At 43.6% G+C, this 17,356-nt stretch overlaps 1 protein-coding gene across 3 annotated transcripts in view; it reads left to right on the forward strand.

The window, feature by feature from the left end:
• The first annotated feature begins 245 nt into the window (after nt 1-245).
• Nucleotides 246-17,356, forward strand: part of FOCAD (focadhesin) — a 324,630-nt gene continuing 307,519 nt past the window's right edge. The window contains exon 1 of one of the 3 annotated variants that reach the window (XM_023242354.2): nt 246-357. The gene's annotated coding sequence lies outside the window, so the exon portion shown is untranslated. Of the gene's footprint in view, nt 358-12,169; nt 13,046-17,356 lie in introns of those variants that run through there. The other 2 variants (XM_023242353.2, XM_045043365.1) reach the window with 2 other exon arrangements.

Consider the following 17,356-nt stretch of genomic DNA (forward strand, 5'->3'; position numbering starts at 1 on the left):
CACGCTGCAGTGGCATCTCCAGGCGAGTTCCTTTCATCTGCTGTCTCGTAGGCTAATCCCCGCTACGGTGCCACCCCACGCCCCCAACCTGCCGGCAGGCTCTTCCGGCCCGCGGGCTCCCGCAGAGAAGTACCCAGCCGCCCACGCCGCCCGCCAGCCGCAGTGCGCGGCCTTGGCCTTGGGCGTGCGTGCGACGTAGCGGGGAGGGGCGGGCCGGAGCCGGAGGAGGCGCGGCAGGCGCTCGCAGTCTGCAGTCCATTGGTCCTCTCCCCGTAGCCCCCGCCCCCAGACGTTCGAGGCGGCGGGGCGGGCCACGTCAGGCAGCCGGCGCGGGGCTGAGCTTGTGGCAGAAGGGAGGTAAGCGATGCGGGGTGGCAGGCGGCCGGCTGCGGGCCGCTGCCCTCTGCTCAGAGGCCGCAGGATCGCACTCGCCTGTGGCCTGTCTCAGCTTGGCGTGGAGGGCGGCTTAGGCCCTGCAGGCCTGGGGCTGTGCTGGGAGATGGGGCAGTGGAGCATGTGGCGGCAGGGCCGCACCAGGGCGTGGGTGGCCAGGAATGGGACAGGTTCTGCCGTTTGTCCTCGTCCTTTCCTGTCTGGGCTCTGAACTCCTGGACGACTAGGCCTTCTGCGTTAGAGAGCTCCGCGATGCCTGGGTGGGGCCGGCTCTGGTGCTTTGGCTGGGGGCTCAGCAGGATCTTGACTCGGAAACCGATCAGCGCGATCCTTGCATACTTAACCTGCAGCAGGTTGCAGTTCTTCCACTCTTCCCTGACCGGTTCCCCAGTTGAAGGCAGTGCAGGGGATTCTGGGTCGTTTCCTTTCTGGCCGGGAGGTGGGGGGCCTGGAGGGGACGGGGACGGTCTCCTCATTACCAGTGACTCATTCAGATCCTGTCCACTTCAATGCAAAGGCTTATGGGTGAGCAGGGCCTGTTTTCAGACCTCCTGATTCTCAGGCTCTGTCCTCCCTTGCTGGAATTACCTAAAAAAAAAAAATATAATAATAACATATATATACATATATATGTTTTGAAATCCCTACAACACCTATGCGGAGGTTTGCAGAGACTTGTCGTTGTGTTGCATGTACGAGTTGTGTGTTGCACCATGAGTTTTAATTTCAGCTATGGCATCATCATGATCCTTCAGTTTAGTTCCTGAAATTGGTGCTTCTGCAATCAATGAAGTCATCCTATCCAGTATCATGCAATCGGTTCATTCATCCATTTGACAATTTTTTTTTTTTTTTTTTGGATGAATTCCTTAATGGTTAGGGTCTTATGTCAGAAACTAACATGGCATTCCCTGCCTTTCCCCCATTGTATCTGCCAGTTTTATTGTCTAGATTTGAGATGTAGGGTTTTTTTTTTGTTGATGTTGATGGTTCAGTTTCAGGTTCCAGATTTAGGTACAGAAGCTCTTGATTCTATATCGTAAGATAGAGCTCTTCTGAGACCTCATTCAGTTTTTCTTACTTTTACCTCTAGGAAGCCTCAGGCCATGATGGCTAGAGGTGCTGTAATATTGCTTACTGTACTATGAAAGACCCTAGGTTTTAGGTGCCTGTGTGTAAAGTGAGGGGATGGAATTAGTAGTATTCTGTAATTTTGAAATGTTCAAGGAGAGGAGGGACATCGGCGTGTTTACTGAACCGTGTTAATGGTTGGGAAGTGACCATTTTTAAAACACAGAATGTATTTTATGATTATATGCTTTAATCTTTCTGAATCTGCCCACATTTACTTTTTGACTAGCAAGCAGGTGCATATTTACAATTTTGGTTCACATTCGATTCCTGCATACAAAGCACTATGACTCATCTAAATTTTGAAATGTAATAATCAGGAGCTTCTTAATGTTATGCTTAAAGGTATGATATAAAGACAACTGGATAAGTATGCAATTTTCAAAGTACTTTGAGTTGCAGCGGTAGATTAGCGGTAGCTAAAACCAAGGTCTGCCTTGGTTATTTGCTTACTTGGTTAAATGTTAGGTAGTTACCATCACCTGGTTAATATCTATCAATGTCATCTCTGTGTTAACATGTATTTTATCAAGCTGAAATTTATTGGAATTCAATTGATTGCTGCTTCCACTTGAGAATTGACAACCCAAAGGTAAATAAATCATTAGTTTGAGAATAAAAATGCCCATAGAGATAGAACAATAGTTTTTTATTTGCTGATTGGTTAATGGGACTTACAGGTAAATCGTTTGGCCTTCTTGCAGGTGAAAAAATGATTTCTCAAATAGTTCTGAGACATGATATTCATAGCCTTGTGATATTTTTTGGATGTTATTCACAAGCCATTATGTGAATTAAATTGTTTATGTCACTATTAGGGATTTGGAAAGTTTAAGGAACTACAACTTTTCAGAGTTTTGCTTTTGCAAAATTTCTAGAACTTTCTAGTTCTAGAAATGGACCAGATCAAGATGGGAAGATTGAGGAGAAATGCAAGAACTGAGGGAAAAAAAATCCAAGTGGAGACTTTTCTAGTTTAAAATTTGAGCAGAAAAAAACACAATGAAAAATACAAATATAACTATATTTGGAAGAAGTGTAAGGAAATACTAGTGTCAGGATTACTGGTGAGTCTATATCAAAACTTGATTTTTTAAAAATTGAAGTATAATTGGCATATGCTATCCTATTAGTGTCAGGTGTATATCATAGTGATTTGATATTTTTATACATTATGAAATTCCCGTGAGTCTGGTTATTATCTGTCACCATGCAAAGGTCTTACAATATTATTGACTATATTCCCTATGATGTACATTACATCCCCATGACTTACTGATTTTATAACTGGAAGTTTGTACTTCTTAACCCCCTTCAGCTATTTTGTGCACTACCCCTCCCCCCCCCCCCATTCTCCTCCTTGGTAACAGTTTGTTTACTGTATCTATGACTCTGTTTCTGTTTTGTTCATTTATTTTGTTTTTCAGGTTGCACATATAAGTGAAATCAGACGATGGCTTTTTTCTGACTTATTTCACTTGGCATAAAACACTTTAGGTCCATCCATATTTTTTTGCACATGACAGGATTTCATTCTTTTTTATGGCTGAGTAATATTCTGGTGTGTGTAAATAAAATGTACCATATCCTCTTTATCCATTCATCTATCAATGGACATCTATTTATGGTTCCTAAAAAAGAAACCTAGAGTGGTAATTTCAACTTTGATCACAGTACATCTGGGCAATACATGCTTCTTTAGGAGATGTGAAATCTATATTGTGCATTTTAAATTTATTTTAATTGTTTTATTTTTACTTTTTTAATGTTTATTTACTTTTGAGAGACAGAGAGTACGTGTGCACGTGAGTGGGGGAGGGACAGAGAGAGAGAGGGAGATGGAATCCCAAGCATGCTCTACACCATCAGCACAGAGCCCCACATGGGGCTCGAACCCACAAAGCATGAGATGGTGACCTGAGCCGAAACCAAGAGTCGGATGCTGAACTGACTGAGCTCCCCAATTGCCCCTATATTATATATTTTTGAAGAAGTACTACAGATCTAGGGGCGCCTGTGTGGCTCAGTTGGTTTAGTGTCTGACTTCAGCTCAGGTCATGATCTCATGGTTCGTGAGTTCAAGCCCCACATTGGGTTCTCTGCTGGCAGCCTAGAGCCTGCTTTGGATCCTCTGTCCCCCCCATCTCTCTCTGCCCTTTCCCTGCTCGTGCTCTCTCTTCTTTCAAAAATAAACAAACATTAAAAAAAAAAAAGTACTACAGGTCTAAAGATGAGTAGTATAATAAAATATAGTATAGTTATGTAAGTGTAAGTTTGTGATTTGCAATTCATGATAAGTTGGATGAAGGTAGTATATACTATCTCTACATGATAGGAAGTGAGATTTGCTCAGCTGATAGGACAAGGGATGTTCATCAGTTTTTCTCCCATTTATTATTTTAAAACATTTTTAAAACATTTGAAAGATTATTTTAAAACATTTTTATTTTATATATATATATATACAGAGAGAGAGAGGGGCAGGGGAGAAAGGGAGCAAGGGAGAGGGGCAGAAGGGGGAGAGAGAGAATCTTAAGTGGGCTTCACCATGTGGGGCTCGATCCCACAACCCTGGGAGCATGACCTGAGCTGAAATCAACCAACTGAGCCAGGCACCCCTCCCATTTACATTATTTGAAACAAGGGGCGCTTGGGTGGCTCAGTGAGTTGAGCATCCAACTTTGGCACAAGTCACGATCTCATGGTTTGTGAGTTTGAGCCCAGCGTCAGACTCTGTCTGACAGCTCAGAGCCTGGAACCTGTTTCCGATTCTGTGTCTCCCTCTCTCTCTGCCCCTCCCCCACTCATGCTCTGTCTCTTTCTGTCTCTCAAAAATAAATAAAAATGTTAAAAAAAATTAAGTTATTTAAAACAAACTTTCAAGCAATATGGAAGATCCCATCTAGTTTCAAACAATAGATTGAACGTTGTTGTTTTTATAAATTGGGCCCCCTAAGCACTCCTGGTCTCATAATTTTTATCCTATTTCAAGTCCTATTGGAAGTAATAACATTGCAGTTATGATTTTTAAATTTTGCTAAATTTATATTGGCTTTTATTCAATTAGACTGAGTTACTTTAGTTTTATATATTTTGAAGATGTTCAAAAAATTTGATATTAAACATTGTGCAATTTTCTGTTGTTCGTGATAGGGAAAATACTTCTTTAGGCCCAAGGAATTTGAGAATCCGAACTGCATAGATAGTCAGCTGTTATTATTTATTTAGAGATTTGTCTTTTCCTTTGCCTGGAGACCAATGAAGCATTCCATCCAAGGTTCTGAACTGAAGATTTCAGTCCTTTTCAGTGCATTAGATTCTATCCTTTAATCTGTTTTTGGTTAAATAAATGAAGGCTGGCTAATTTGGCTGATAAACATGTTGAACAAACGTCATAATTGTGGATGTTGTAACTATAGTTTTGTTACCAGGTTTTTTTTTTTTTATTAAATTTTTTAAAAACATTAAAAGATGTTTATTTTTGAAAGAGACAGAGTGTGAGTGGGGGAGGGGCAGAGAGAGAGGGAGACACAGAATCCAAAGCAGGTTCCAGCCTCTGAGCTGTCAGCACAGAGCCCAATGGGGGGCTCGAACTCATGAACCGTGAGGTCATGACTTGAGCCTAAGCCTGACCCTTAACTGACTGAGCCACCCAGGCGCCCCTGTTACCAGGTTTTCTCACGGCCACAGTGTACTTTTCTTTCCTCTCTTTAAAACCTTTTTCTTTGGCTTAGCTGCTTTCAGAATTTACTGTATCTTTTACTTTATTTAATGATCATTGAACAGGTTGGTTTATATAATCAAAACTTGAGGTGTTAGTTTATGATATTAGGACACATGGAGGGAGTGGCAGAAACTTTTTATTAAAGTTTTGCATTGTTGGGGTGCCTGGGTGGCTCAGTCCGTCTTGACTTCAGCTCAGGTCGTGATCCGCGGTTCGTGGGTTTGAGCCCCACATTGGGCTCTGCACTGACCGCGCAGAACCTGTTGAGGATTCTCTCCCTCTCTCTCTGCCCCTCCCCCTCTCATGTGCTTGGTGTTCTCTCTCAAAATAAATAAAAGAACTTAAAAAAAATTAAAAAAAGTTTGGTATTGTTGAAACATTTAAGTAAATGGAATTTTTAGAGTCATTGATATTAAAGATAGTGTATTTATTTGGGGTGCCTGGCTGGCTCAGTTGGTAGAGCATGTGACTCTTGGGTCGTTTTTTGTTTTTTTGTTTTTTAGTTCAACAAAGAGTGTCTGCTCTGGTCCCGGGTCCCTAACTTTCCTTCAAAGAACTTGAAAAGTATTGTGTGGAAGCCACAGAGAGGGCCAAACTACAGAGAAGAATATTACAATTAGATACATGTATAGCATACTGGAGGGCAGAGGGGGGAAACTGAATATGAGATTTCAGGAGCTTCAGAGAAGGCTTTCTGGAGGCTTGTTTGCTTGAACTGAATTTTGAAAGCAAGTAGAAATTAGTTGGTGAGGACGGAGGATAAACATTCTGGGCCCAAGGGGGAAGTGAGAACAGACTGACAGATGAGAGACAAAACATAGACTCTTCATGTATTAAGGGGTGGATAGAGAAATGAGGTTTAATATATAAACAAAGAGCATATAATGAAAAGCCCTCTTCCCTACCGTTTTAAACATTTTGACCTTTATCCTTGAGGCTGTGGTGATCCAATGGGTAAGAGATTTTTTAAAATTTATTTTAAATTTTTTAACGTTTATTTATTTTGGGACAGAGAGAGACAGAGCATGAACGGGGGAGGGGCAGAGAGAGAGGGAGACACAGAATCGGAAACAGGCTCCAGGCTCTGAGCCATCAGCCCAGAGCCTGACGCGGGGCTCGAACTCACGGACCGCAAGATCGTGACCTGGCTGAAGTCGGATGCTTAACCGACTGCGCCACCCAGGCGCCCCATTTTAAATTTTTTAAATTGACATCCAAATTAGTTAGCATCTAGTGCATCAATGATTTCAGGAGTAGATTCCTTAGTGCCCCTCGCCATGTAGCCCACCCGCCCTCCCACAACCCCTCCAGCAACCCTCAGTTTGTTCTCCATAATTATGAGTCCCTTCTGTTTTGTCCCCCTCCCTGTTTTTATATTATTTTTGTTTCCCTCCCCTTGTGTTCATCTGTTTTGTCTCTTAAAGTCCTCATATGAGTGAAGTCATATGATTTGTGTCTTTCTCTGACTGACTAATCTCACCTAGCATAATACCCTCCAGTTCCATCCACATAGTTGCAAATGGCAAGATTTCATGCTTTTTGACTGCCGAGTAATACTCCATTGTATATCTATACCACATCTTCTTTATCCATTCATCCATCGATGGACATTTGGGCTCTTTCCATACTTTGGCTATTGTTGATTGTGCTGCTATAAACATGGGGGTGCGTGTGTCCTGAATGGGTAAGAGATTTTAAGTTGAAGAAAGTTAAGATCAGTTTCATGTGGCAAGGCGAGGAATGAATGGTAGTGGAGCAAGGCCCGTTGGTGAAAGCGCAGTGTGATAGAGCTCCAAATGATGCAGGGGGCTTGAGAGACTAGGATGGACCCAAGATCTATTAAGATGATGAAAGCGGTGTCTAGTTCGATGTGTGGGATGAGGAAAAGGTGGATGGAGTCAAGGATGCCTCCCAGGTTTATGGCTTCCCAAGGTAGGAATCACATGAGGATTATCAAGAAACTAAGATCAGTCTTGGATATGCCTTTAGGTCACACATTTGATGCTGTTCTGTGGGCAGTTGGCAGTACTGGTCTGGGAAGGAGGAGGTGGTTTTAGGCAACATAGCGATTAAGATGTTATCAATATATAGGTGATAGTTAAAACAGTGTGCGGATAGATGTAGATACCTAAGAGAGTTTGTAGGATAAGAAAGAAGCAAGCAAAAAAAGAAACTCTGGGAAGTACCACCGTATAAGGAAGATGATCCAGTGAAAAAGAATGAGAAGGAACAGTGGAGCTCTAGAAGGCAAGGGCATCGAGGATTGCAGAAGGAGAGAATGGACAACTGTGAAATACCACGGAGGATGGAAGAGCGCTGCCTAGAGGTTTTAGGAAGGTCTACCAGATAGGCAAGAATGATTAGTTTGCAACGTTCCTAGTTCATATAATTGTATAACTTTCTGTAGCAAAATTCAGTAGAACCAGACGTTACGTATAGTTGGAATGAACCAGTGTTTGGATTTTGTTATCTACCTATGGCAGGAATGCAAGGGAGCTCAAAGTATTAGTAAGACAATGGTAGAAATGTTGAAACGTGAGGTTTAGACTGCGTCGAGGTCGTGACCAAGCCAAGAGGAGGCTGAGAGATTGATAGAAAATATTGGTTCAAGGGATTAGAAGTCTGGGTGAGGTGTGCATGTATAAGGTATATAGGGTATAAGGAAGATAGCTGATAGAGAAGTACTCTGGAATCAGAGAAGAATATTGGAGTTTAAGATTTTAGGGTGCTGATAGAATGTAGGAATTGGCCAGGGGTGTAGATGGCTGAAATGGAGGTGATACGGAGATATTCAAGAATAATGAGACTGGTGTATTGGATGAATCACTGACTTAGAAATGGGCCCCAGAAGACCATGGTGCCCAGGGTGGAGAGCCGGACTATGGTTTCTGAGTTTTAAGATCGCCTATAGTAGTGATTAGTATATATGGGACATGAAGATACTTGGATGGCATGACCTCACAGGTACGAGACTAAAAGGTCAGGCTTCTTCTGGGCCTTGGAGCTTGGCAGAATGATTCACTTTCACCGAAATGGCCACCGAAGAAGGAAAGTGTAGTTTCCATCCGGCCTAAGAAGTAGGGGGAACATCTCCGTGTTGCCTGTGGAGTCTGCTTGGGATTCTCACTCTCTCTCTCTGCTCCTCCCCTGCTCGTGCTTCGTCTTGAGAGGAAGAGAGAGAGAGGGAGAGCGAGCGCGAGAGTGCGCTCTCTCTCCCAACCCTCTCTTAAAATAAACTGTAAATTTAATTTTTTTAATGTTCTTGTTTTATTTTTGAGAGAGAGAGCATGAGTGGAGAAGGGGCAGGGAGAAAGGGAGACACAGAATCCGAAGCAGGCTCCAGGCTCCGAGCTGTCAGCACAGAGCCCGACGCGGGGCTCAAACTCACGGACTGTGAGATCATGACCTGAGCCGAAGTCGGTCGCCCAACCGGCTGAGCCACCCAGGCGCCCCTCAAAATAAACTTAAAAAAATTTTTTAAAAATTTTTTTAACGTTTATTTATTTTTGAGACAGAGAGACAGAGCATGAACGGGGGAGGGTCAGAGAGAGGGAGACACAGAATCTGAAACAGGCTCCAGGCTCCGAGCTGTCGGCACAGAGCCCGACGCGGGGCTTGAACTCACGGACCGCAAGATCATGACCTGAGCCGAAGTCGGCCGCCCAACCGACTGAACCACCCAGGCGCCCCTCAAAATAAACTTTAAAAAGAAGTAAGGGGAGCATCTAATGAAGATGTTGAGCATCTAATAACAGAACTTGTTAACCATGGAATCAGAGTCCAAAAAGCGAGGACTGTTTACTGGAGAGGAAGGCAGGTTAGGAAGCGTTGGGTGTGAGGGAGGCTGACCCTGTTTTTCTGAAGCGTTTGTCTGGCTTTGAAGCATTTCTCTTGACTTCCAACACGCTTTTCATCGCACGTGCCAGTTCTCCGGTATTGTTAGGATGCCTGGAAGGTTATGTTGACCATCTTAGGTTCGTTCTGGTGTAAAAAACGCCTCGATACTAATGACGACTGCCATGGATTTGGGAGGCGGGCATACATGCATCTACCTCTGATTTCCCTCCTGTTAGCTTAGGGCCTCGAGGCCCATGGAGCAGTCTGTGTTTCGCAGGACAGTTCCTCACTCATGCATAAGATCCTGTTCGTTTTACCTCTTCAGAGGTTTGGCTCCAATTTCTCTCCTGCAAAATTGCTTTTTTCCCTCATTGCTGGATTATTCCCTTCAGTATGTTAACATCCTATTTCTCTTATCTTAAAACAATTACCTTTTCAGGGTGCCTGGCTGGCTCAGTCGGTGGAGCACGTGGCTCTTGATCTCGGGGTTGTAAGTTCGAGCCCCCACATTGGGTGTAGAGATTACTTAAAAACAAAATCCTAAAACAAAGTCTTTAAAGGGGTGGCTGGCTGGCTGAGTCAGGAGCATGCAACTTTTGATGCGGGGGTTGTGAGTTTGAGGCCCGCGTGGGGTATAGAGATTACTTAAATAAACAAATAAACATTTAAACTAAAATTTTTATTTTATTTTAGAGAGGTGGGGGAGGAGGTGCAGAAGGAGAGAGAGAGAGAATCCTGCGCAGGCTCCGCCCTTAGTGCAGGGCTGGATGTGGGGCTCGATCCCATGACCCTGGGATCATGATCTGAGCCGAAATCAAGAGTGCTGTTGCCATGTCCAACCAACTGAGCCACCCGGGCACCCCTCCGAAAAACAAAATCTTAAAAAAAAATTTTTTTTTAAATCCTTAAAAAAAATACCTGTCTTCATCCCATTTCCCCCTTATGCCGCCGCATAATTTCTTTTTCCCCCTTTATGGTGAAACTTATGTGTCCATTTACTTTCTTCTCTTTCTTCCTCAAACCCACTGTAATCTGGCTTCCCTCACACTCTGAAACAATTTGCTCTCCTCAGAGTGACTCTCATTTTCATTTTGCTAAATCCAAAGGTCTGTCTTTCAATCCTCATCTCTTACCTGACCTATCAGCATTTCTGCCCCAACTTTACTGAGTTATCAGTGACACATATTGCGAAAGTGACACATATTAACAGAAGAGAAATCTAGTAAGTATTTTAAAAATAATCACTCTATGGGGCGCCTGGGTGGCTCAGGTGGTTAAGTGTCTGACTTCGGCTCAGGTCATGATCTCATGGTTTGTGGGTTCGAGCCCTGTGTCGGGCTCTGTGCTGACAGTTTGGAGCCTGGATCCCACTTCAGATTCTGTGTCTCCCACCACCCCCCCCCTTCCCGCCCCCGAAAATCAATAAACAGTAAAAAAACTTTTTTTGGAAAAATAATCATTCTGGGAGTGCCTAGGTGGCTCAGTCGGTTGAACATCCAATTCTTGATCTCTGCGCAGGTCATGATATCACAGTTTATGAGTTTGAGCCCCACATCAGGCTCTACTCTGAGAGTGTGGAGCCTGCTTGAGATTCTCTGTCTCCCTCTCTCTGCCCCCCTCTCTCAAAATAAATGAGTAAAGTTTATATATATATATATGTTTAAATATATATAATATATGTAGTTAAATATATAATTATATATAATAATAAATACATAGTAATATATGTAATTAAATATATAATAAAAATATATAAAATAATAATCACTCTGGCTGCTCTGCTGACAGTATTTCAGTGGGCAAAGACAGAATAGAGCAATTAGAAGACCACAGTAGGTTGTGAAAAATGCCCCACGTTCTACCCATTTCCTATCTGCACATTTCTTTACAAAGTGACTTTGTTGCTTCCCTCAGGAAGAGGTAATCCATTTCTCCATCCCCTTGAATCTGGACTTCCTTGTGACTGCTTTAATCAGCAGCAGGGGAAGTGGGATTTCTTAGTCTCAAGGCCACGTAGCTTCCTCTTGCCTTGCTTCCATTAGACCACCACGTTAAGAAGCATGGAATAGCTTGCTGTAACACGTGTAGGAGAGACAAGCCATCCCAGCGGAAGCCTCCAAACCTACCGGTCCCCGTTTGCCACGTGAGTGAGCCTAGACAAGACTCGCAAAAGAAGTACCCCCTCTCTTCTTCAAACCCAACCCAAATTGCCAACCCCAGAATCATAAACCAATAAGTGATGGTTGCTTTGCCTCACTAAATTTCAGAAGTGGGTTGTAATCGCTAACCAATATAGAGGCTCTTAGAACATCAAGGACGGACAATGGGGGGCTTACACTAGAGTGAGAATGGTAGGTAATGAGAAGTAGTGAGAAGATTCTAGACATGTGTGGATTGTAAGAGAAAGTGAAGAGTCAAGGATGACATCCAGGTTTTTTCCCTGAGTCATGGAAAAGAAGGAGTTTCCATTAACAGAGATGGGGAAGACCACAGATGAAGCAAGTATAGGGAAGAAATCAGGACTTGAGTTTGAGCTTTCTATTAGTCATTCAAATAGAAACACTGGGTACGTATCTGGATACACAGAGTCTGGATTTCAAGGAACGAGGTTCAGGCTAAAAATATAAATTTTGCAGCTGACTATTACCAGTATTAAAGACTGAATGATATGATTGAGGGACCGTGAGGTCTAACACTGAGCCCAGGATCACTCCAATGTTAAGAGGTCAGAGAGATAAGAAAGAACCAGGAAGGGAAAAGAAAAGGGGCATCAGGTGAAAGAAAAACCAGGAATTGTGCATCTTTGATCATTAAGGGAAGAAGGTGTTTCAAGAAGCAGAAAGTGATCAACTGTTTTAAAAAATGCTGGCGGGGGGGGGGGGGAGGGGGGCGCCTGGGTGGCTCAGTCGGTTAAGCGTCCGACTTTGGCTCAGGTCATGATCTCACAGTTCGTGAGTTCGAGCCCCGCATCGGGCTCTGTGCTGACAGCTCAGAGCCTGAAGCCTGCTTCGGATTCTTTGCCTCCCTCTCTCTGACCCTCCCCTGCTCGCTGTCTTTCTGTGAAGAATAAATAGACATTTAAGAAAAATTTTAAAAATGCTGATGGGAAATGGTAACTATGGGACAGGCTGGAGGTGGCAGTAATACGAGGGTGGTAATCATTTGGCAAAAATGCTAAGATTTATATCTCAAAGTGAAGAGGTTGCTATTCGGTGACTAAAGTTCAGGTATTCCGTGCCATTGATTTGAGAATATGACCCTCTTCCAAAGAACAAAGAGCCTGGATGTGGAAGAACACTCTGGCTAAGCAGACCTCTGGAAAAAAACAGATCACAAAAGTACTTGCAAGAGGAAGCCACGGGTTTCCTTGGGTAAGAGCCAGAATCTGTTCCAAGGGCTTTTCCATAAAACACCAAAGAGATACCCAGGCCCGAAAATAGTTTGGTACCAAAAGCCTACCTTTAGTCTTCTGCATTGCAGCAGACGACTGCCTCTTTCGGTTGTCTGACCTGAAACCTTTGGTGTCCTCCTTTCCTCTTCTTACCTTCCACATCCAATCCGTTTGCACATTTCGTCAAAATATATGGAAAGTCTGACCTCTTCTCCCCGTTGCTACTGCTGTTCTCCGAGGCAATGTGGTTTCTCTCCCCGGATTATTGCTGGAACCTCCTCATGGTCTCTTCTTTTTTCCATCCTTGCCTGTTTATGGTTTACTTCTTCAGAGAAGCCAGAATGATCTTTTAGAAATGACAGTCGAGTCTGACATCCTCCTGTCCCAAACCCTGTAGGACTCTTCTGTCTCACTGAGGAACCCCAAAGCTCACGGCGGCCTGCAGGGACTTACAAGATCTGGGCCCCTGGTCACTCTTTGCTCTCCCACTGCCCGGTTTGTTCGTGTGGACCAACCACGTTGGTGTCTTCGGTGTTCCCTAAACCTGCTAAGCATGTCTCCACCTCAAGGTTTGTGCTTCGTGTTCCTTCTGTCTGGAATGTTCATTACTTCCTTCTGGTCTCTGTCCAAATGTCACTCTCCCAGAAAGGCCTTTCTTTATCCTTTGACAGATGCCCAAACATATAAGACTGCCCTAAAGGGGCGCCTGGGTGGCTCGGTGGGCTAAGTGGCTCTTGCTTTCGGCTCAGGTCATGATCTCCCCGTTTGTGAGTTAGAGCCCCGTGACGGACTCTGCACTGACAGTGTGGGGCCTGCTTGGGATTCTTTCTCTCTGACCTTCCTTGGCTCGCCCTCTCTCTTCCTCTCTCCGTCTCCCTCTCTCTGCCAGTAAATGGATGAATGAATGAATGGACTGTCCTAAAATTTATCTATTGATGACGTAGTGGTTTTGAGGTGTTATGTTGTATATGCATTTGGAAAATTAAAAGGAAATAAACTCTTTGTACTGTAATTTTAGCAATTGAAAGAACCTAGCTTTTATAAAGTTTCAGTTATAGGCTAGACGAATAAGTGCTAGAGAGCTACTGTTGAAACACAGTGCCAGTAGTTAACAATATGGTATTGTGAACTTCAAAAGAAAATTTTTTTTTTACAGATTATTTTATTTTGACTTTTGACTTATTTATTTTTTTTTTTAGAGAGCAGGAGAGGGGAGAGGGGCAGAGGGAGAGAGTGAGAATCCCCAGCAATCTCCATGCTCCCGCCGCCCCGGGATCGTGACCTGGGCCAAAACCAAGAGTCGTACGCTCAACCGACTGAGCCCCCCCGGGCGCCCCCCCCCCCCCAAATCCGATAGAGTAGATCTCATGTTAGGTTGTCTTTAACAACCATACCCAACCAAAAGGATACAAGACACGGAAGGTGTTGCATTGTTGCATGTCTATCACGTTGATTGTGCTGATGGAATCCTGGGCGTTTGCACGTGTCCGGACTCCTCACATGGTACATGAGAAGTTATGTGCATTTTCTTGGATATCATGTCCATTATTATACAGTAGCATGGTGAAAAAATACCTACTCTCTCACCTGAGGCTAACTTACTTGATTAACATGAGATTGGAGAAAGTTGAACACACTGGAGGAACGCTTAATTTCTTTCAGGGACAGATGGATTCATTTGCTGGCAAACAACTTAGAATCCAAGGTAATTCTGTTAGCTTACTTGTTTGGAACTCTGCAGGACCATTAGAGCTTCTAATAACTCAAAGGTGTGACTTTCTCATTAAATAGCTCTTAATAAGCAGTGTAATTGGATCAAGTGAGACTTTTTTATCTTGTGTGCTGTGGTGAAACTGCCTCTTGCAGACAGTGATAAAGGACTGTGGTTTCAAGTGAATCGATAACATTACCACTTTTTTTTAAAGATTTTATTTTATTTTTGTAAAGTTATCTCTACACCCAGTGTGGGGCTCAAACCCACAGCCCTGAGATCAAGAGTCGCACACTCCACCGACTGAGCCAGTCATGAACCCCGAGATCACTATTTTTTTTTTATCGAGACCCCAAAACTGACCTTATGGTTTTATTTGAAGAGAATTAGTGATTTTTATTTAGTGTAAAAAAAGCAATGTATGCCAATTACAGGGGAGGTGGGGAATTAAATGTAGCAAATACAAGGAGGAATATGATAGGTGGTAATCACCTGTCATCTTATTATCCAGAAGGGTACTTGTTAACATTTTTGCATATTCACTTTTTTCCTTAATCCTTCATATATATACTTTATATATATACTTTAAACTTGGTTATGTTCATGATTGTTTGCAAAAATTTCTTTCTTTTTTAAAAAAATTTTTTAAATGTTTGCTCACTTCTTGAGAGAGAGAGAGAGGCAGAGAGCGAGGCAGAGAGTGAGGGAGACACAGAATCCAAAGCAGGCTCCAGGCTCTGAGCTGTCAGCACAGAGAGCCTGGCACTGGGCTCGAACTCATGAACCGTGAGATCATGACCTGAGCTGAAGTCGGCCACTTAACTGACTGAGCCATCCAGGCGCCCCTTTTTCTTTCTTTCTTTCTTTCTTTCTTTCTTTCTTTCTTTCTTTCTTTCTTTCTTTCTTTCTTTCTTTCTTTCTTTCTTTCTTTCTCTCTCTCTACCATAAGCATTTCCTTATACGATTAAAATTTTGTAAATGTATTTTTCATACCTAATCAGTATTTTATCTGCATATTCCATAGCTTATCTTTTAGATCAGTGAATAACTTTATGCCGGAGATGGTCGCCTTTAACCCTATTGTATCCTTTTCTGGCATTTTAATACTTACTTATTTTGAGAGAGAGGGAAAGCGGGTGCACATGGGGGAGAGGCAGTGAGAGAAGGAGAGAGAATCCCAAGTAGGCTCTGCACTGTTAGTACGGAGCCAAATGCTGAGCCTGATCTCACAAACTGTAAGATGAGACCTGAGCGGACATCCAGAGTCTGACGCTGAGCCGCCCAGGCGCCTCCCCCTTTTGTATTCTTTGTGTTCTTATACTTTTGAAATGGGGAGTGAATGGGACTTGAAGACCTACATGCCACCCTGGGGGAGGTAGCCAAGAAGTGCCAAACATCAGATCAAATGCTCAGTCAGTAGCACCTTGACTGCCCACTCCCATAACAAAGTGGGCTCGTTTTGACCTACCTTAGACTTTCAGCTTTATTGTGCCAAGTTCCCTGTGGGATTCAGTTGGGTGGGTGGGCCTTGGGGAGTCTCTTGCGGTCCTGGGCACCAGGCTGGTTCTGCCTTATTTCTGCGGCTTTGAAGACCTGTGCGTCGGTTCGGAGGGAAGCCAGGTTGGGAGCGATCTCCTAGTGTCTGCATTTGGGCCGAGAGGCAGAAATGGTCTTTGAGGTTGAAATGACGCTCTTTGAACAGTGGCTTTATTGTGAGTTTGCCGGTCTGTAGAGCTGCTGCTGCTGTTCATCTAGTCGGTCATCTATTTCCCCCACGGTGTTGAAGAGTTTCCTAGAAACTATACCTATAAAAATTGCATGTATCGGTTTAAAAATTTGTAAACTTGAAAAAAAAGAAATGCTGGGGATGCCGGGTGGCTCCGTGGGTCGAGCGTCTGGCTCTTGATTTCAGCTCAGGTCATGGTCCCAGGGTCGTGGGATCAGGCTCTGCGTCCGGCTGGGCGCTGAGGGTGGAGCCGGCTTGAGATTCTCTCTTTCCCTCTTGCCCCTTTCTCCCCCCCACCCCCTAAAAATTCCCATGAGGAGCTACATGTTCCTCTTCCTGCTCCTCCAACTGCTCTTCCTCCTCTTCTTTAAGTATAACTTGTTTGGTAAAGGTTTTATTTTTAAGTAATGTCTACGTCAACGTGGGGCTCGAACTTACAACCCAGAGAGCCAGAGTCGTATGTGCTACCGACTAGTCAGCCAGGAGCCCCTAAATATGATCTTGAAATGAACTATCAGGGACATTCTACATACCGTATTCTGCCAACTGGACATCGGCGTGTTTTTTTTTTCCAGGAGCCTCTTCTAATTCTTGCATATGGTGCTTCGTGTCTCCAGGCCAATGTGAAATGATTTACTAAAGGTCTTCTGCTCGGGATGGTTGTGAAGGTTAACTGGTATCTGCTTATTAAGCACCCTACAAATAAAAACAGCCATGAATAATGCCAGCTGTGGAATAGAAAATTAGTAAATGTTACTTCTTTGGGTAGTTACGTGCTTAAAGCGCCTTTTACCCGCAGTGGGAAATACGCAGAGGTGATACTGCGGGTTTCTAAAGGGTTGTAATACATAGCAGACTAAGGACGTGGCTATAACAGGCAATAGCTGTTGACTGAAGCATTCAAGTAAAACTTATGATGTATTCAAGTAACAAAGACCCATTTTCCAGCTCTGTTAGATTCAGCTGGAGACAGTGAAGAACCAGTCTTGTGAGCTTTTGCATGTGTTCTTTGACCTTTTTTTTTTTAATTTAAGAAAATGTATCAAAATGAATAACAGTGTAATAAAATATCACTAATCTGGGTTCTGCTGATTTAGGATTTGGACTTGGTTCATCGTGATACTATCTCTACAAAAGTTATTTGCTCAGTGGAAAAAAAAAAAAAGCCAGGGAAGGGATGTGGCTAAGGAGAGTGAATTATTTTCAAACCCTAAATGTGTTGGTAAGTGACTTCCGGTTGCCGTGTTAATTCGGAGGTAAAGTCGTTTAGGGGCGCCTGGGTGGCTGAGACGGTTGAGCGTCTGTCCAACTCTTGATTTCGGTTCAGGTCATGATCTCAGGATTCGTGATCGAGGCCTGCGTCGGGCTCTGAGCTGAGCGCTCAGAGCGTGCTTGGGATTCTCTCTCTCTCTCTCTCTCTCTCTCTCTCTCTCTCTCTCTCTC

Source organism: Felis catus, chromosome D4, assembly GCF_018350175.1.
Source record: "Felis catus isolate Fca126 chromosome D4, F.catus_Fca126_mat1.0, whole genome shotgun sequence".
Taxonomy (NCBI): Eukaryota; Metazoa; Chordata; class Mammalia; order Carnivora; family Felidae; genus Felis; species Felis catus.